Below are 21,501 nucleotides of genomic sequence, written 5' to 3'. Positions count from 1 at the left end.
TATTTTCTCTCATCACACTTTCTCTCTCTTCATTCTCTTCCATCACACACTCTCTCCTCATTTCCTTTTATCACGCTTTCCCTCTCTTCATTTTTTCCCATCACACTTTCTCTCTCATCACACTTTCTCTCCTCAATTTCTCATTTTCTCTCATCACACTTTCTCTCTCTTCATTTTTTCCTATTACTCTTTCTCTCTCAGCATAATTTCTCTATTATCATACTTTTTCTCTTTTCAATCTCTCCTATCATGCTCTCTATTCTCATTTTCTCTTATCACACTTTCTCTTTTTTTTTTTTCCTATCACACTTTCTCTCTCATCATATGTTTCTCTCACATTCAACTTTATCTTCTATCTAATTTTTTCTCTTATTTTCCTCTAAGGATAAAAAAGGAAATTTAAATTCATTCTGATTGAAAATATTCAACTAATCAAACATTATTTTTAAGAATGATACTCAAGCTCATACCTATTTCCATTCCATAATACTATGATACTCATTCCCATTTCGATTCCTATGAGAGAACCAAACGCCATCTAAGTCTTCATTTGATGACATTACATTCAGACTTGAGAAGCCCAATCGACTATCAGCGGCAGCCAACTACTTGGTCTCAATGTCCGACAACACGCGCACCAATGACACAACAACTTTTGACAGCTCAAATAAAAGATACATTTGGCCAACGCATTTGACAGTGTTAAAAGTATAATCCAACAATTGTCATCTCTGGGGTTTGATAATCATCATTTTATCATATTATTTAGGATCTCATACTCATATTTTTGAGCTAATTGTGGATTTAAATATGCATTTATATTATATGTTAAAAGTTTGGATTAATTTTGAGTTATGATGTAAATTATCTCATATTTGTAAAATTATTGCTAATATTTGAATGTGATCATTGTATTGTATGTGATCAAAGAATCACAGACTCGAGTAAGAACAAACCAAGTTGAGTTTAAATCTGGATTTAATTAGGAAGATTAAATTTTGAAATAATCTGAACCGTCCATCTAAAAACTGAGACTATCTTAACCATCCGTTAAAGATATGATGCATCCAAGTCAATAAATAGTAGATCGATCAAGATCTTCAACCTTGCATTGAGATTTGAACTCATCCCAACCCTTAGATCAGATATGAGTTGAGGAGAACCGCTGATCCAGATCTGGAGGAGTTCAAATGAGAAGCCATTTTCGATCGTCATTTTGCTTCAAGCTTACAAGAGATCGCGTCAAAAACAGAGGAGGAGGCGCGCGACAGGGGATCAGCTTCGAACTTCCTCCTCTGATCGCCTACCACCTTCTCCGCCGAAAGCGGTCACCAGTAGGTCAAGGGATTTTCCTTCCTCCGGTGATCGTGCATTCACCTTCCCTCCATCAGCGCAATCCACCGGGGCTTCATCTTCCGTGATCCATCGCCATATCAACCTTCACCATCGCCGAACATCCGCTATCACGAGAGAAGGGGTTACCCACTTCTTGGGATTTTACAGTTTGTCCTAACCCTAATTCTACATCACCAATTCTTGGATCCAACAGCAACTCTGTTCGCATTCATTCCTATCATCTCCAAAGCTGATCCTCCATCCTTGGCCACTTCCGATTTGCTTCTCCCTTACAGATCCGATTCGGCACAAGATTGGGATGCCCTAGCTTGGTTGTAAGCTCCATTTCGAGTCCTGGATTCATTCATTGTTGGTTGTAGATTCCTTCCATGTTGGCAATTTTGATAGATGCATGTTATGTTTCAATTGTTATTTACACCGGATTGGAATTTGGTTTAGTTCTTGCTTAATGTGATAGATGTTAGTTAATTGTGATTTGAATTCAATTGTGATTAGTTGATCTTGGTTAATTACAATGTCCTTGTTCATCTTAATCTCAATTAATTTAGTGGATGATATTAGGTTAATTGCTTGCTTTTCCAATTGCATGAGTTAGTTTGCTTTCGTAGTATATTTTCCTTTATTTTCTATGCATATGTTAGATTAGATTAGTTTTGTTAATTGCTTTGTGCTTCTTTAATTCATTACGAGCATGGTTTAGATTAGATTAGGTTGTCTTCCATTACTCGACTTAAGCATTTATAACTTAAAACCCAACCCTATGTCCAAATAAATTATTCCTAAGATTTGTCATCACCGACTACATTTCTTGTGAGAGATGACCCGAGTCATCTCTATACATTAGCGTAGAACGGTTCAGTATTTTAATTAAATTTGAAACCATTGTACAACACACAGTTTATCAAATTTGGTGGCGTTGCCGTGGAAGTGTAGAGGTGTTTGATAATTTTAGGATTGTTTCTTTTCTATTTTTTCATCAAAAATTGAAAAAAAATTGTGTCAAGTGCTTTCACGTTCAGATATCCATATATTTGATTTTATATATTCTTGTATCTTTTGTCTTATTTGCTAGTTTTTCAATATAAGAACAGAAAATTTCTGTCCATGGATCCACATTATCAGCAATTTGGAGGTGTTAATGGGACTTATGGTTTTGGTTGGAGAGAACAACCAGATTACATGTATGGTAACACACAACAATGGAATCCTGAACCTCAGTACTACCAGCCTTAGTGTTATCAACCTAAGCCTTAATACTACCCACCCATGGAACAATAAAATAGATACGAGTCATTTTCAAATACCTATAATTCTAATTGGATGGATCATTCACATTTCAGGTATGAGAACTCACATGGATAATTTACTGAGTCGTATTCAGCATATCAGAGCCCACGGGGATTTCAGGATGATTATATTCCTACTTGGTCACAACCATGCCAACAAGTCGAGCCAACTTACTAGGAGCAATCCAAGACTATAGCAAAGAAGTTTCTGCCCTCAATCAAATAAAAACTTCAATGCAAAAAATAGATGAGCTCTTGTAGCAAAATGAAGCACACATGCTCTAGTCCCGGTAAAGAAATGAAGTGTCATTACAGAATTGCCAAATACAGTTGGATCAAATTGCAATATCTATTAGACAGCTACAAGCGCAAGGCTCCAGTCAATTCCACTCAGAGATCATTCCTTATGGGATTGACGTGTCTTAGGAGATGGATTGTGAAGTTTGTAGTAATATTGTCTCTGAGTCTACAACTCTATATGATTCCTCTACTTGCATTGTGATATTGTAGTTCTAAATGATCCTTACTCTGATATTATTGTTGTTGCAGATTCTGTTTGCAAAATTTTTATTGACACTGTTGATGCTGCAGGAGTAGATTTGGTTGATGATGTAGGTGTTGTTGATGATGATGGGGAGCTAGTTGAGCATGACTATGCTTTTGTTGATGGGGAGAGTGTAGGAACTTTTGTTGTGGAGCCAGAGCCCCAAGAATCATTTCCTTTAGTTGTATTACCACTAGAGCTAGAGCTTTTACCTGAACAGGAGGATGCCATATTCATATCTTCAGAAACTCCAGGTACCTTTCAGCACGGCAAAGTTAGTATTTCTCCTAATTTTTCAGAAAATTTCATAGAGGTACCACTAATTGATTTTATTGGATGTGATGTATTTTTCGATACATGCTTTGTAGGGATTGACATTATTCCATCTTTTTCATACCCCGCATGCGTACGGGAAGTGTTGTCTTTTCTTGTCTTTGTTCTAAAGTGGGTGCTTAAATTGAACCGTCTCAAACCTCCAAGAATAACTTTCAAAGAGCACAAGGTGAAGGGAGCGGTCATGACTTCAATTTATAGCATTCCACTTTCATAATGGCTCCTATACCTAAACCGTCTTCAACCACCTAGAGGTACCATCGAGGAGACATCTGGAGGGAGCGACATTTATTGACACTGATCTCTTGAGCATAGCTCTCTCCTCCACAAGGACCATCCATCCCACTACCGGTGTGGATATTGCTCTTAAATCGTCTTCAACTACCAAGAATAAAGGAGAGTTCGTTCTTTGTTTTTCTTGTTACGTTATACATTTCTTTACTTCATACTTTGTTTTCACATTTTTCTTTCATACTTTGCACTTTGTTTGGTCTATACTTCGTTTGGTTTGAATAAAAATCTCCATGTGTTTTCTTTGTAATGCCTTGAGAATCGTAAAAGTTATTTAAGCTTGACTATCAAATTTTAGGTCACTTGACACGATTGAATGCTTCACTTGCATACTATTGGTTTGTGTGGTGATGGATTCTATTTTGATTAATTGAGTTTGATTGTCAAATTACTTAGAGAGGACTACTTCAAGCCTATACTTTATTCACTTTTTGTGTGTTATGCACTCATGACAATTTAACTCTAGAACTTGTTTTGCTCTTTTTGAAATCACAATATCATATATTTGGATGAACATGATGAAGGATATATCTTTCCTATTTTTTGATTTCTTTTCCTTCCAAACTCTAGTTGAAAAACTCAACAAAAATGTGCCTTTTGTCACCTTGCTTTGTCATCCTTCTATTGAGAGTTTTGGTTGATTATCTTGATGACTTAGATTGTTGGATGACAGACAAGACTTTAAGTGCGGCGGATGTTATGTGTTGGAAGTTTATGGAGCTATACATTGATTAGAAATTCTGAAATTGTGGAATTTTGGCAAGTGTCCTAAGCTTACTTAGAGAACTTGAAGAGACAATTACTTTTAGTTTGAGAGGGTTGTTTGAAGCAAATACCAGCTGGTTTGAATGTGCAGTTTTGGCATGCTGTAAAGAAATGCTGTGAAAATGTGTTTTTGAGCCATCAGTTATTCAAATGCTGTTAAAAAAAAATCAGATCCTAGGAGGGAAGTAAGTGTGGTGTTTAGATCAAATTATAGAATGGGAACTTGATGTATAAGTTGTTCAAATTATTAATCAGCATTTGAATTATGTTACCGAATTTGTTAAGCTGAAACTATTTTCCTACTCTTAATGTTTAGTTGGTGTGTGGGTGCTGAGTTTTTATTTAAGTGTGGTTTTGTAACCATTGAAGTTCATAAAAATTAATACATAGTTAGGAACTGGCACATTAGATAGAAGCTTGGTGTTGAGTAGTCCAAGGGCTTGAAAGAAAATTCAAACTTAAACTGTTGTGCCAGAATTTCTTGTAATCCCTTGTATAATGATTTCTGAATTTTTAAGGGGTATGTATCAAGTTAATCATGTGTTTGCCAAACCCTATTGCAGTTTTATTCTAAAGATAACTTCAGAATAAGTACATTCCCTGTTGTGGTCATTTGGTATTCTTTCTGACCTTATCCAAATTTCCAGAATTCGGATCAAGAGAAGGAAGGAAAACAAAGGGTTGCAGAATCTGGAGTAGGATGATGAATAGAGTGAAGTGTATGAGATGAATGGCTGCAGTAATTAGAGAATGGTGTGGCTGCTATGAGCAACTCATTCAATTGTGGCTTTTGTCATTTCTGTATTAACTAGAATCTTCAAATCTAAACAAGAGCTTCTGCTGAATCTGAATTTTCAAGGCCTGTTTCCTTGGACAGATTTCTGAAAATTGGAAAAGAAAACCAGAGAATGCAACTCCAGTGAGTTGATTTTTGAAACTGCCTAATTGATTCCTGAAACTTCATTGTGCAAATTGTCAAGTTACTGAACTCAAATTCAATTCGATTGCTGAACCACCAAAGATACACATCAAATTAGAGAAGAGTTTAAGGACATAGAAGTCATAATTTCCTTTTGGCAACTTAAAATTTTGAGGTCTTGCTGAATTCTGAATTCTGAAGATCAGAATCTGGAATTTGAGGGAACAGGAGTTCATAGATTAGCCCAATTCTGGATTTTTGCTGAAAGAAAAAAGATCAAGATGCAGCCAATACATAAATCCAAATTACTGCTAAGGAATTGCTGAAATTGCTGAAACAGAATTCTAAAAAAACTGTAAACTTGTTTGCGTGCCAAGTTGAATTGCAGTTCCTAATCAGTGACAACCTCAAGTGAGGTTTCTATCCTTCCATTGTTAGTTGGTGTTACAATCTCTCCAATCCTGCCAAGTGCTCAAAACCTGTAATTTGCTGAATGCTGATTCTGAAACTGAAGTGCTGAAAAATCAGAGCTTAGTTTCAATTCTGAAATTTCTTTTTAAGCAGGATTTCTGATTCTGGTTTGAAGACATGAATTGCAGAAATTAATTCCATCTTAGAGACTCCTAGCTGATGCTTTTGGGGATGGATTGAGTTGTTTTTACCTGAATGCTACATCAGTTTAGTAGGACAGTTTGAGAGCATTTCCAAGTCCTGTTGTGGCTGTTAGCTCTGGATGATGCTGCTGAAAAATGTCCACAACCATTCTTATCTCAGAAACTTAAAAAAAACTGTACAAGAGTTGGAAAGTCTGTCGAAAGCAGATGGAATGATGCTAGATCTTGTTGCTGGAAAAGGTTTCAAAGAAACAGGAAGTTTCAGGGATTGCTGAAAGCTGAAGAAGTTGCTAAATTCTAATCCTTAACTTTCTGAATTGATGTTGCTGTATTTCCAGAAATGGTTTCTGAAACTCAGTCCAGAAACTGAAATTTTCTGCTGTAATTCTGCATTTGTTGGGAGCCACATCATTCTCAGTTGGTGTGGAGTAGCCATGAACCTGAAAGAGAATTTAAGCTGCTGTGTAGGAATTTATCAAAGTTGCTGATTTCGGATGTTGCTGGAAATAATTGCCCACAGCAGGTTGTAATTCAAGGGCTGCTGATTGGTATAGTTATTAAACCTTGTTTTGGTCCTTTACTTATGCAATATGAATGCAATCATTAAAGATGTTCAGATAACAAGTGCCAACTGCAGGGAAGAAAAGCTAAAAATTTTCTTGAATTTGAGTTTTCAGGCCAGTTTCTGAATTCTGGGAAGCTAGTTGTTGTTGTTGATAATTGAGAAACCCTTTGAATGTTAATTTGAGTACCTAAAATCTGTGATGATCCTTGAATCTTCCTCCCAATGAAGTGTATATGATAGACAAGGAATCATGAGCTACTGGAATTGAAAATGCAAGAGACTGCAATACAGAAAAATTTGAAGAAACTGTTGCGTATCAAATTTGTTTGCAGGGTTCTAATCAGTGAGAAATCCATGTGGAGTTTTTAATCTTTTATTGTCATTTGGTGTCCAACTCTTCTCAAGTTCCTTATGAACAAAAATTTGAAACTTGCCAGGAATTAGAGTTCTGAAACTAACACTGAAAACTGATTTCTGAAGTTGAAGCTATTGGGAAGGAGAAATTCAAGAGAGGGAGTTGCTGAAATAATCCAGCTGTTGGATTGTCACAAACATGTGAAACCGGCTCAGTAGAAGTGAACTCTGAAGTAACAGAGAATTCAATCAGACTTATACATTACTTCAGAGGAAGAAATAAGAATCAGTAACACTCAAGCGCAGGAATTGAGAAGTTTTATCAAGCACTTTGATGCAGGGAGGTTACTGAATTCTTTGATGTTATTGATCAACTTCTGATTGCCAATCTTGAGCAGAGACTGATGTAGGAGGAATATCCAGTGAACTAATTGTAATTACTGAATCACTCATACAAATCAAAGAGTTTCATTCAAGAATTCTGATTTCTGAAGCTGGTTTTTGAGCTATTGCAATTCAGGGATTGAGAATTGAGAAGCCTCTTCTCAAATTGTTGTTGTTGATTCACTCCAATCTTAACTGGTCCTTCACCCATACAATTAAGAGAGATGACAAATAGATTAACTAACAGTAAACTCAGGATTTATTCAAAGAGTTCTGAATCTGTGTCAGAAGGAAAAAAAAAACCTGTTTGATACCAAATCCAAGTGCTGTTATTTCAGTACTAAATGGGATTCATTGCTGAGCTAAATTCTCCATGAACTCAGCTGTAATCACCTGGAAATCAGAATTCTGAAACTCAATCCAGAATTGCAGAAGTGCTTTGAGCTTGAGAAATCCTGCTTGTCAAAGTAATGAAACTGGCTTCTGCAATTCCAATTGAAGATGTATTCTGAAAAAACTGAATTGAATCTGTTACCTCACTTTATCTCTGAATTGTTGACATTCAGCTTAGGAGATTCACATCAAATTAAGAGGATCTTGGAGGGCAGTAGGGCACTTCAAAGAAACTTGATAGGATTTCAAAGAAATGATGAAAGTTTAATGGTGGAATAAGGAAGTCTTAGAAGGGTTAAAAATCTGAAGTTCAGGGGTTGGTATATCTTGAATGAATGTGATTAATTTGACAAGGAAACTAGAAAACCCCCAAATAGGGAAACTTCCTGCCAGTTTCATTTTTGACACCATTAAAACATAGCGAGTGGTGGTTAAAGAATCTTCATTGGAGTTGGTTGATACAGACCAAAGCTCAACAAGACACATTCGTTTTATATATATTAATTGGTCAACTCATGAGGTTTATTTTTTCAATACTCTCACTTCTTCCATATTGATTTCTTTTCTCTTGTTATTTTGCTTGCTTCACTTAGTTCTTTTTTACTCCATTTTAATTCTTAATAAATCCTTTTGATTCATATGTGCTATGTTTTATGATGGTGGAGAATTAGAAAACAGACAAACCTATGATAGTGAAATGTTATGAGTGAACCTCCACTTCCATGTTCGAGTGTGATAGTTAGAATAGGTACATTTACCTTATGAGGTTATATCTTTCTTAGTTAATCAAATGGATTGAAACCATCATGCTTATTGATTGATGTAAGAATTATATTCATGAATCTTTGATCTTTAGATGGTCTTAGTTAATTACATTTTACTATCTTCTAGGTATTGTTAGGAAAATTATTAGGGAGATGATTTTTAATTTGTTTCTTAGTTCTGTTTGCTTGCTCGGGACATGCAAGAATAAGTGTGGAGGATTTGATAACTATCATTTTGTCACATTATTTAGGATCATATACTCATGTTTTTAGAGTTGATTATGTGTTTAAATCAGTATTTATGTCATATGTTAAGAGTTTGTATTCATTTTGAGCTATAATGTAAATTATAGCTAATATTTGAATGTGATCATTATAGGCGATCAAAGAATCATGGACTTGAGACCAAGCTCTGAGATAATCTGAATTGTCCATCCAAGACCTGAGGCAATCTTAACTATTCATTAAAGGTCTGGTCTATCCAAATCAAGGAAGAATAGATCATAGTCATAGATCAAGATCTGGAACCTTGCATCGAGATTTGAACTCATCCCAACCCTTAGATCAAATCTTAGTTGATGAGAACCGTTTATCCAAATCTGGAGCAGTTCAAATGAGAAGCCATTTTCGATCGTCATTTTGCTACAGCAGATCGCGTCAAAAATAGAGGAGGCGCGCGACAGGGGATCATCTTCGAACTTCCTTCTCCGATCGCCGGCCAGTACCGTCTCCATCAACAACAGTCATCATGAGGTTAAGGGCTTTTCCTTCCTCCTGTGATTGTGCATTCACCTTCCCTCCGTTAGTGCAATCCACCGGGGCTTCTTCTTCCACGATTCATCGCCATATCAACCTTCATCGTCACCGATCATCTGCTATCACGAGTGAAGGGGTTACCAAGTTTTTGGGATTTTCCAGCTTGTTCTAATCCTAATTCTACTTCCCCAATGCTTAGATCCAACAGCAACTCTGTTCGCATTCATTCCGATAATCTCCAAAGCCGATCCTCCATCCTTGGCCACTGTCGATTTGCTTCTCCCTTACAGATCCAATACGACACAAAGATTGGGATGCCCTAGCTTGGTTGTAAGCTCTATTTCGAGTCCTAGATTCATTCATTGTTGGTTGTAGATGTAGGATCGTAGATTCCTTCCATGTTAGCAATTTTGATGGATGCACGTTATGTTTCAATTGTCATTTACACCGGATTTGAATTTGGTTTAGTTCTTACTTAATGTAATAGATGTTAGTTAATTGTGATTTGAATTCATTTGTGATTAGTTGATCTTGGTTAATTACAATGTCATCGTTCATCTTAATCTCAATTAATTGAGTAATTATATTAGGTTACTTGCTTGCTTTTCCAATTGCATGAGTTAGTTTGCTTTCATAGTATAGTTTCCTATATTTTCTATTCGATGCATATGTTAGATTAGATTAGTTTTTGTTAATTGCTTTGTTCTTCTTTAATTCATTGCGAGCATAGTTTAGATTAGATAGGTTGTCTTCCATTATTCGACTTAAGTATGTACAATTTAAAACCCAAATCCTATGTCCAAATAAATCATTCCTAAGATTTGTCATGACTACATTTTTTTGAGAGACGACCTGAGTCATCCCTATGTTACATTAGCGTAGAAGAGTTTAGTACTTTAATTAAATTTGAAACCGTGGTACGACACACGGTTGGGCCATAGTGTTGGATTTAATATCTCTTAAGGTGAGTTCACATGTGATTTAAGAGACTTGCGATACTGAAACCTATTAAGTGATCTAACTTAAGGTTATTGGGTTTCAGATTATTAGATATAAGTTTAGTGTATAGAACCCTTTAGCCCAATTCGTTATTATCTATGAGCTGATAACGGATTGAATTCTTATATAAAGGGGAGGTCCCATGGGTTTAGGGTATCATCTTTACCTAATTTCTTGTTCCTTATCGACAATAAGTTTTATGGTGTCGTCATCCCCTAAGTCCCTTGGAAGATCTCTTTGTTTTGCTTCCGCTTCTTCTTCTTCTTCCTCAGAGACAATTTCTAAATGACGCTAAAGACAAGGATAATGTCTCTTCAATCAGATTCTTTATTATGTTTATGTATTTACTCTCTTATCATGTTCTCGATGAAACTAAATCTTCTTGTTCTTATTTTTTTTCCTATTTGAATTTTTATTTCAATGGTCTAAAATATATGCAGCTTAAGTTTTAACTAACACATAGGTCACTTCACGAGCACTCAACTTCACTCCCAGGCCAGCTTAAAGTTTTAACTAACACATAGGTCACTTCACGAGCACTCAACTTCACTCCCAGGCCAGCTAGTCTATGCTTTTGAGCACTCAATTTTTATCTAGTGGCATCCCATTCGAACTTGAGAAGGTCATTCAGGATTTGTGCTCCTGAGCACTCAGCCTTCGTCTAGTGACATTCCATTTGAACTTGGGAAGCCCAATTGGCTATCGGTTGCAGCGGACTACTTGGCCTCAACCTTTGATAACTTGCGCACCTGACCAACAACCCAAGAACCTTCGACAACTCGAATAGGAGATACATTTGGGCAACAACTTTGATAGTGCTAAAATGATAGTCCAACGATTGTCGCCCCTGACGGCCTACCACCCTGCGTGCGACATCTTGCTCAGGTGGTCGCCTGTGGTTCGTGTGGCCGACTACGTGGACATTCCACCTCCGTAGCTAAATAAAGTTCAGTGAAGAAAAGTGAAGGTATGATAATTTTTTCCTTAACATGTGGAGATAACTCTTCTCTACCAACAACCTCTCTAATCTCTCTTAACATTTATTCTCTCTTGCATTTCTGCAAGTTTTATCTCATAGCCCAACGTTAATTTGACCATTGGAGGAGTCACGCCGACAACGCCGGCCCTCTATTGAAGCACTTTGACTCGCAAGCCACTTGAAACACGGCGGAGGACGATGGAAGTTTCCGCTTAAGAGGCGTACGTAGAGAAGGAGCTTGAGTACACAACAAAGGACACCACCACTTTCATATGAAAATTATAGATTTTATGAGGAATAGCTGTAAAATATTCAAATAATTTGTCTAACTTGTTTAGCTTAGTCCATCGAATTTTCTCAACTGATCCCCAGCTATGCACACACCTCGAACACACTAGCTTTGAGGATCACCTTCTCAACAGTCATCGCTGCCGGTAGGAGCTAAAATAAAAGAGAGTGGCGAAAGCACAAAATTTAATGATTTCATGTTTTAGATCTATGCACTCAGATTTCTGAGCCAAAGCTGGCCGTTGTGACCGTCGTACTCATTCCTCTTAGCCAAAGCTGGTCATTGTTAGTCCAACGATTGTTGCCCTTGGCAGCCTATAACTTGTGTGGGACATCTTGCTCGTGTGGTCTGTAGGAAATGGGAAAAGTGTGAATGTGAAAACATACTCATGTTTTTCATTACTCTTAATAGGAAGTTTATTATACCTCTAGATTATTTCTCTTTATAAAGAGTGCGTCCAAGGATTATTAGAAGAGATAAGAAAGAGAGAAGGAGAATATCTGAGGTGGTGAGATTTGGTTCGTGGAATTGTGGAAAGCTTTCTAATCCTGTGATCGTTCTTCCGACAGCGAGTCTTGCCGTCGTCGATTGTAGATCTGCGGGAGATCGCTGTAAGTCTTTTCGGTATTAATTCGTTTTAATTCATGCATTTAGAATTATCAACAATGGTATCAGAGCGGTGCTATTTCTAAATGCTTAAGACGAATTATAAAATCGCTGTTTGGATATTTTCTGTATCGCTTTGCCATCTTGTCACTGGTTTGCACAATTAATATGTCGTAGCATAGAGTCACCGTCGCCGTTAGCGTCGTTGCTCGACAGCGCACTGTGACAAGTTTGAAAAATTACGACAATGTAGCGATTTCCATCGGAGCAAGGCTCGGGCCGCAAGGATATGCCGATGACGACATTCCGTGGCCTGCGATGGTGTCTCGGCTGGCCGTCGATGCGTTGATGGCTGGGACAGGCAGAACAGGGCTGGTGACGTCATCAGGTCTAAACTCGACCAGCGTCCAATGCCGAAGAGGACAGGCGACGGCTCGAGTAGGTCAGAGATCGGCCTATGTGGCCAACGACCGAGTTCGTTATGGTTGCGTGGCGTGCGGCGCGACGTGCGCAGCATGCGGACGTGGGCAGCGTGCGGCGAAAAAATCGTGAGCGTTAAAAAAAATTGCCACATGCAATAAAAAAAACGAAACCTTTTTGGTTTCAAATTGTTTCATGCAAAAATTTTTAAGATTTTATATATATATATATATAATTAGAATTAAGATTATTGATCTAATTTTAATTAATTATATTGATTTAACCAAATTAATTTGGTCAAATTTAACTATTAGTTGGTTTAATTAAACCAGGTTGATTCAAATCAGAATCAATTTGGATTGATTAATTTGGCATGGATCAAATATGATCAGATTTATTCTATTGGGTCAGATTTGATCAATTGATTAGATTTGTTCTAATTTATCAGACTTAAACCAATGAGTATTGATTTGATCAAACGGATCTGAGTTTGATCAATAAGTATGAAATTGGTTAAAATGGACTTAGATTGTAAAATAATAGAACAAAGGTATAGAAAATCTTTATCCAATTAGATCAGTTCTAATTGTGGATAATAGACCAAACTTAGGATCTAAGTTCCTAATCAACCGATCCAATGGGTCAGTTGACTTAGACTCCTGAAAATCGAGAAGATTTGTTTTTCTTGATTTATTATGTTGATACTATGCCTGTATAAATTGAATTAAGTCGATTTTGTACTGGTTAGTCGGTTTTGTACTGACTTATTTAATTTCAATTTTTCTGATGGCACAGACGATTATCACATTAACTCGTCGCGAAATGCGACGAAATTACCTCAGGGAGGAAATTTAGAAGATAAAGTATAACTCTACTTATGGAGTCGACGGACACATTGGACGACTTGATGATCTATTTTGGAAACTTGAGAAAGAAGAGTTTCCAGTCCTGGACAGTTATATGATTTGAACTTTGATGCGTTCATTGCTAGAAAATCCTACGATGATAGTAGACTATATTTGGAGGCGTCATCAATGACGCATCACATATTCAGTATTATGTGAGGAACTGCTTCACCATATGACTGAAGAGAATCCGGAAGAGATCGAAGACGACCCAGAAATGATAGAGGAGGATCCAGAAGAGGATCCAATTGAGGATCCTATAGAGAATCCTGAAGCTATCCTGCCTGAGATTACCCCAAATGAGTTCAGGCTGAAAGCGATAATGTTGGCCACTGTACTAGTGTCTATCCTAGTGGGAGTGGTAGTAGCCCATCTAGTTTACTAGAGTTCTGTTATTGCTATTTTCATTATGTGTGAACAATTTTAGTCCATTTCATTCATGTCAGTTAGTTATATGTTAACAATATGCAGCATAATTTTATATTAATGATATATTTATTTATTTATGTTGTTTACTTGACATGATGCATGATTAGTTCATTTTTATTAAATGATCAGTTCATTTAATTAAAGTAATCATGATTTATTAAATGATCAGTTCATTTAATTAAAGAAATTATGATTTTATAAATGATTAGTTCATTGGTTGGGATGTATGTAATAGAATTGATCAATATTGATTTGATTGGTCATACGAATGATGAGTGAAAATATTGTTGTCATTTAATTTTGTAAACTAACTCAAATTAATATTAAGTCAATCATAAATTGCATGCATATGAATTACACTGAATACTAAATAATGTGTTTATTTATGATAGATTATGACAACCAAAAACATTATAGCTGAATTCAACAAAGGTGAAAAACTAAATAGGGATAACTATAAAATTTGACACCTCAAGATATAATATGTACTTGAGGAGCAAGAAGTTCTAGAGGTTGTAAATCATATTATGATAGAACCTATAGATGGTCCTACTGCACAACACAAACGAGATCTTGATGCCTATAAGATATGGAAGAAAAATGACTCCACTGCGAAGGGCATATTGATTAGTTAGCCTTTAAAGAAAAATACAGTAGAGTAAGTTTGAGCAAGTTTCGATAGCTGACAATTAAGTTTGACAGCTACAAGAAGCGTCTGAATGTATTAATAGTTCAACACCTCAGGGAGATGTCGAACATAATTCGGGAGCTTAAAACTGCTGGTCATGAGTTGACCGATGAACAACAGATTCAAGCAGTTATTCGTTCACTTTCAGATTCTTGAGAGACTATGAAGCAGACCCCAACTCACAGTGAGAGTATCAAGACTTTCACTGACGTCTCACACCATGTAGAATTGGAGGCAGAGAGAGTTGAATCCGCAAGGATTTTTGGACAATGATTTCTACATGATGTCCTGCATTCTCCTGAAATTCGACGGAATCTTGTTTCCGTTACGTGTCTTCTTGATTTAGGGTATTTTATTAAATTTTTACAATCGGTGTGTTGAACTTAAGATTGACTCAGTGTCAATCGAACATGATTTTTTTAACAAATGGTTTTATGATTCTTGATTTAGAACCAGATGTCAATTATGCTATTGATGGTTATTTTTCAAACATTGCTCTAACTAGTGATGCAGATATAACTGATGAGGTTTGGCATGCTAGATTAGGACACATAGGACAAGAATGTATGAATTGATTGCCTAGAGAGGGTTTATTGGGCACTCGGACTAAGATTCAATTGTCTATATATGAGCATTGTCTTGCTAGAAAAGCAACTAGGAAACCATTTGGTAAGACTATTAGATCTGAATCAACATTGTAGTTAATTCATTCGGATATTTATGGTCTGATGAATATGAAGACTAGACATGGAACTTCCTATTTCATTACATTTGTCACGCCCCGAGAGTAAGGTTGTCCGACGAAAATCGGACAACGCCTCCCCTGTAGCAGTGACAAATGGAACCGGTATACATCACCAACAGATAATACGTATGCAAATAGAATCACAACCACGCAGATAATATATAGCCCACACGGCTGGAAAATCAAACACAGCGGAAAACAAAATAACAAGTATAAAGTAACAAAAACTCACCGCGGGCCGGCCCGACTTGACTCATCGACAAAACAACCAAATACAAAGCAACAAGTCCACAACCCAATTATTACAATGCTAAATTCAAAGGTTTAACTCACAATAAAATGAAAACCAAAACTGTAAAACCGTCCTCGGAAGTAATGTGGGACCGGCAGTCGGGATCCTCCTCCAAGCGTACTAGCATCGCTATCAGCTACCTGGTGAAATTACCAATGCGGGTGGTGAGTATAAAACTCAGCGGGTAATAGAGTAGACAGTGCATGAGTATCATAAACAGCTAAGAGTACAACAGGATACAGTCTCGGGAAAGATAAATAGCAGATACTACTGGGTAAACAAAGTATATATCCATACCTGAAACCATATCCTAGGCTAGTAAGGGAAGGTAGATGTAGCAAAGTCCTGCTACAGTACTGCTCATAACTACATGGTATCATGTGAGGTATATACAGGTCAACAGTAAGTAAGCCAGTGTCTAAACACCTAACATAGGTATAAATCACAACCTAAGTAAGCATAACAGCATAAATAAACAACAGCAGCATAGATAAGCAACAACAGCATAAGTAAACAACCAGCAGATATAATAACAACAGCGTATGTACGGATGGTCACCCCGCCCACCTCTCTGCACCACGATCCCTGTATGGTCGAGAGGCCGGATCGATGACAAACTGTACCACCCAAAGGCCGCCACTACTCTCGAGTGACCGGATGGACAGGTGTATAGTTGCTGAATAGCTACGTCTGCGACGGGGGTCCCTGCTGCCGCAACTCCAGCCGCCACTACCCATGAGTGACCGAGTGTGGCACGACAGGACAAGCGGCACGCTCCAGCTACCACTACCCATGAGTGGACCGTCTCAACCACAAGGGAGCCAAAGTCGTCGGCTATGCATGCAATGACATGATGCGAATAATGCAACAGTCATCATATATATATAACAGGAAATCAGGTATGCTACATGAATCCGCATGCTCAAAACTAAGCATAAATAAACAGAAATCAAAGCAGGTAAACATGGTATCAGGTGTCCATATATCCAATACCTACTATCTAATGTCTGGTATCTGGTATCCAATATCTAATACTATAGTATCTGCTAAATATCATCGATAACAACAAGAGACTGTATAGATACAGAAACGAGTAGCTCAAAGATTGAGTGGATAAAGTATCAAGCACAAGAGATAAGACGAGTGGAGTCAAGATAAATACTACGTATATGAAACTAACTCATGCACTAAGATCGATATCTAAAGAAGCAAGTCAAGAAATACCCGCCTCTAAGTGTAGGCCGAATCCAATGCCAATCTCGTCACGACGCTCGTCCCGATCAAAGTCCTGTGTCACGTATCAATTTTAGCTAAATACATATGCAACTGATTAACTATACTACTGTACAAGACAAGCGACTTTAATCCGAGTTCCATTCATTAACTAAATAAAGCCACACGGATCCACTCCCAACCAATCCAATATACGAGATAGATAATTAATCTGAGCTCATCAATTACTCACATAAACCCACACTGAACTACTCCACAACAATTCCCAACCGAACATGATCAACCTAAGGAATTCTAAGCATGCATTGGTTCCATATACACTGGTACAGTACGGAATTATCTCATTCCTTAACAAAATCTACATCTACCAATTATCTAAGCAACAAACAACAAGCTTCCCATTCTAACAGAATTCCCATACCTCACCAGCACCTCCCACTGGTAACTTGCTATTGAAAGGTGAAATCGTTGACACTAGCACACCGATGCTGCCCAAATGCTGCTGATTAACAGATCCAAGTCCTCACAGAGCTACTAATCCCCGGATGAAGCACAGCAGTTGGGAATTGTGGCCGGACTCCTCACAGTGAGCCACTGCCAAAATTCACGAACAGAGCTCCTACAGGGCTTTCAAACTATTGCAATCACACCATCAATGCACAATTTGGATGGAATACAATCTCAGATCCACAAACCTACAATCTTAATACTGTAAATACCTTACCCATGAGTCTCGGATGATGAACAGCTGCTGGAGGTTGTGATCGATCCCCTTCCCAGCAAGCCACTGCCACCACAAAACCTCAATCCATACAATCCTCCAAACCTGGTATCAAATCACAGGTCTTCATCACTAAGGAAACCCTAATCTAAACCATCCATACCTCAATACCTTGCTGCCGAAGACCTCCACAATCGGCTGAGAGAAACCCGACCCGATCCACTCGGCTCCAGCCTCGGGAAGATGAGGAAACTGCCTGAGGTATACGTCCTCGTCCCTATCAAGCTCTGGAACAGGAGTTACCACCCTCGGAGTCACCGGAGCTCAGATTTGCTCCTCTCGACTGAAGATTCCCCGTGTGCCGCTGAAATCCGAGGAGAGGAAGAAGCTCTGGTGACGCTGTCATCGAGGGTTAGAGGCCTAGGAGGTTTTGCCGACCGCCGGATTCATCGTCGCCGTGAGCTCGGGTGTGGAGGCGCCGTCGCTACGCTGGGTCGGTGGTTTCGGGAGAAGAAGACACGAAGAAAAGAGGTCGGGGTCGGCGCTTTTAGGGCTTCGGTAGGGGGTTACTGTAGCTTCTTATAAAGGTAGGGTTTAAGTTCTTCCCAACCCTTAATTAGCCCTCCTCTAAAGATGATTTCCAATACCATCTTAAGCTCAATAATTTATCTCCTTAAATACAGTCATACGTCCTCCAAATAAATCCAGAAAAATGTCTAAAAATTTCCTTAAATCATTATAGGTTATTTTATTTTGCCATATCTCACATTCTCCCCCTCTAATAAAAATTTGGTCCCCAAATTTATAATCCAAATATCGGACCATCGAAATCCACATAACAACCACTGACTTCTTGACGTACAACAAGTACCTCTACAGACAGTAAAAATACCGCTATGTCACGTGTCTAGCGTATAGGTAACACCCCCCGAAAAGATACTTGAGAGATGAACAAATGGGTTCCACTAGCATCTATTAATAGTCCTATAATAAATGTATAAAGTAAAATAATACCTCGGAAGACCGATCTCTCAGCTCCCGGTGCCTCCTCTCGTGTGACAGCATAAACGCGACCCTCCTCTGATCTCAGCTGTGGCATGCCTGGGGTGGTCTGTGCTGGAATCGGAGGTGCCGTAACCTGCTGCTGATACTGAGACTGAGGCTGCTGCTGGTATGCTGAGTAGAGCTGAGGTGGATGAAAATCCTGCTGTACAGGAAATGCCTGATGAGAAGATACTGCGGCAGAATACCGTGTAGTCGCTGGTTCCTGACCCTGCACATGATATATCTGTCCCTGAGAAGGCTGAGGTCTCTGCTGACGAGGAGCACTCTGATTCGTTTGAGATCCTCCCTGCTGCCATGGCTGGGTGGGTCGATCTCCCTGAAAGGTAACTTTAGTAGTCTCTAACTGAGCCTTCAAGGAACATTCCCGACTCTCATGGCCCGGAAGCTTACAGTAGAAGCATATCGAATGATCCAACGGACAATCGGGTTTGAGGTGACTTTTCGAACCGCACTGGAAACACCTAGTTCCACCACTGTCCTTCTTCCGATCTCTCTTAGGGTAACAAGTAGACTCGTCCGTGGTTCGCCCTGATTTCTGTGGCCGTGAAGATCCTTCGGAGGTAACTTGCAAGTCTTGACCCTTATTCCCTCTCTTCTGCGACAGCTGCTTGTCATTACTTTTCTCCTGATTTACCTGCTGCTGAGTCATCTCGATAAACAGTGCACGATCCAAAACTTCTCGGTAGGAGCTACCTGGAAATCCTGACATCCTGAGTCGAAAATATGCTGCTAAACCCTGGGTGAACTGCTGCATCCGATCATAATCCTGTGCCACCAAATGAGGGCAAAACTCAGCCAATCTACAGAATTCAGCGTTGTACTCCATCACCGATCGATCGCCCTGCTTGAGATTCAGAAATTCCTGACGTCGAGCTAAACAGAATGTGGCTGGAAAATACTGGCGCTCAAAAGCATCCCGGAACATCACCCATGTGATGCGTTGCTCTCCAAAGATCGTCTTCTGCATGTCCCACCAGGTGACTGCCTGATCCCGGAGATGATACGCTGCTAGTTCCACTTTCTCTTCATCTGAACAACTCATGTATCCGAAAGTGCTTTCCAAATTCTTCAACCAACTACGAGCAGCCCAGGGGTCTGCTCCGCCCTGGTATAGAGTAACCCTGTCCTTGACGGACTTTGCCAACAGTGGTATACGCGCTCTATCTCTCATCCAGTCAGTAGTAGCAGGAGTAGGAAATGCTGATGGTATCCCGGAGGGAATCCCCTGAGGCTGAAATTCCTGATATCTACCAGAAGGTATGACTGAAGGGATCTCCTGAGGCTGACGTCCCTGATCTCTATGAGTCTGATGGGTCTGTCCCCGACTAACCGTCTCAACATCAGTTGGATCCCTAGACGAATCCGCCTCCTGAGTCACTGGTTCTGGTTCCTCAGCCTCAATGGGTTGTTTCCGTGGTCGTCCCGGACCACAACGAGCCCCGGCTGCAGATCGACCACGTCTCATACCTGGTGTAAACCACTAATAAGTACTACAAACAATATAAGTTCGTACATATAAAACTTACAGCCTGTATCTTGGAGGTGTTCCGCCGCCGCCTGGTCCCAAATCCCAAAATCACTTCGAGGAATAAAATCACGAGAAATCCAAAACGTACGAATCTGACATCGTAAAACCTGTAGCTCTGATACTAATAAATTGTCACGCCCCGAGAGTAAGGTTGTCCGACGAAAATCGGACAGCGCCTCCCCTGTAGCAGTGACAAATGGAACCGGTATACATCACCAACAGATAATACGTATGCAAATAGAATCACAACCACGCAGATAATATACAGCCCACACGGCTGGAAAATCAAACACAGCGGAAAACAAAATAACAAGTATAAAGTAACAAAAACTCACCGCGGGCCGGCCCGACTTGACTCATCGACAAAACAACCAAATACAAAGCAACAAGTCCACAACCCAATTATTACAATGCTAAATTCAAAGGTTTAACTCACAATAAAATGAAAACCAAAACTGTAAAACCGTCCTCGGAAGTAATGTGGGACCGGCAGTCGGGATCCTCCTCCAAGCGTACTAGCATCGCTATCAGCTACCTGGTGAAATTACCAATGCGGGTGGTGAGTATAAAACTCAGCGGGTAATAGAGTAGACAGTGCATGAGTATCATAAACAGCTAAGAGTACAACAGGATACAGTCTCGGGAAAGATAAATAGCAGATACTACTGGGTAAACAAAGTATATATCCATACCTGAAACCATATCCTAGGCTAGTAAGGGAAGGTAGATGTAGCAAAGTCCTGCTACAGTACTGCTCATAACTACATGGTATCATGTGAGGTATATACAGGTCAACAGTAAGTAAGCCAGTGTCTAAACACCTAACATAGGTATAAATCTCAACCTAAGTAAGCATAACAGCATAAATAAACAACAGCAGCATAATCTAACAACAGCAGCATAGATAAGCAACAACAGCATAAGTAAACAACCAGCAGATATAATAACAACAGCGTATGTACGGATGGTCACCCCGCCCACCTCTCTGCACCACGACCCCTGTATGGTCGAGAGGCCGGATCGATGACAAACTGTACCACCCAAAGGCCGCCACTACTCTCGAGTGACCGGATGGACAGGTGCATAGTAGCTGAATAGCTACGTCTGCGACGGGGGTCCCTGCTGCCGCAACTCCAGCCGCCACTATCCATGAGTGACCGAGTGTGGCACGACAGGACAAGCGGCACGCTCCAGCTACCACTACCCATGAGTGGCCGAGCGTGCGGCCCAGGCCAACGACCGTCTCAACCACAAGGGAGCCAAAGTCGTCGGCTATGC

At 39.3% G+C, this 21,501-nt stretch overlaps 2 long non-coding RNA genes across 5 annotated transcripts; one reads left to right on the top strand and one right to left on the bottom strand.

Annotated features, from left to right (window-relative positions):
* The first annotated feature begins 1,240 nt into the window (after positions 1–1,240).
* LOC122038725 lies at positions 1,241–9,819 on the top strand. 4 transcript variants are annotated; one of them, XR_006127937.1, is made up of 5 exons: positions 1,241–1,670; positions 3,234–3,440; positions 3,555–3,688; positions 3,772–8,324; positions 8,948–9,819. It is a non-coding gene; the product is annotated as an uncharacterized LOC122038725 (long non-coding RNA). The 4 variants fall into 4 exon arrangements; XR_006127934.1 differs by having other exon boundaries at positions 3,555–8,324; XR_006127936.1 differs by having other exon boundaries at positions 1,250–1,670; positions 3,234–3,460; positions 3,555–8,324.
* Positions 9,820–16,899: 7,080 nt separating this feature from the next.
* Positions 16,900–18,162, bottom strand: LOC122013470. Its single transcript, XR_006120584.1, has 4 exons — positions 17,802–18,162; positions 17,634–17,735; positions 17,331–17,544; positions 16,900–16,964 (listed from the first exon to the last, which is right to left on the bottom strand). It is a non-coding gene; the product is annotated as an uncharacterized LOC122013470 (long non-coding RNA).
* Positions 18,163–21,501: the final 3,339 nt, after the last annotated feature.

Source organism: Zingiber officinale, chromosome 1A, assembly GCF_018446385.1.
Source record: "Zingiber officinale cultivar Zhangliang chromosome 1A, Zo_v1.1, whole genome shotgun sequence".
Lineage (NCBI taxonomy): Eukaryota > Viridiplantae > Streptophyta > Magnoliopsida > Zingiberales > Zingiberaceae > Zingiber > Zingiber officinale.
The sequence above is the reverse complement of the archived record's forward strand: the minus strand, read 5'-3'. Positions and strand labels throughout refer to the sequence as shown.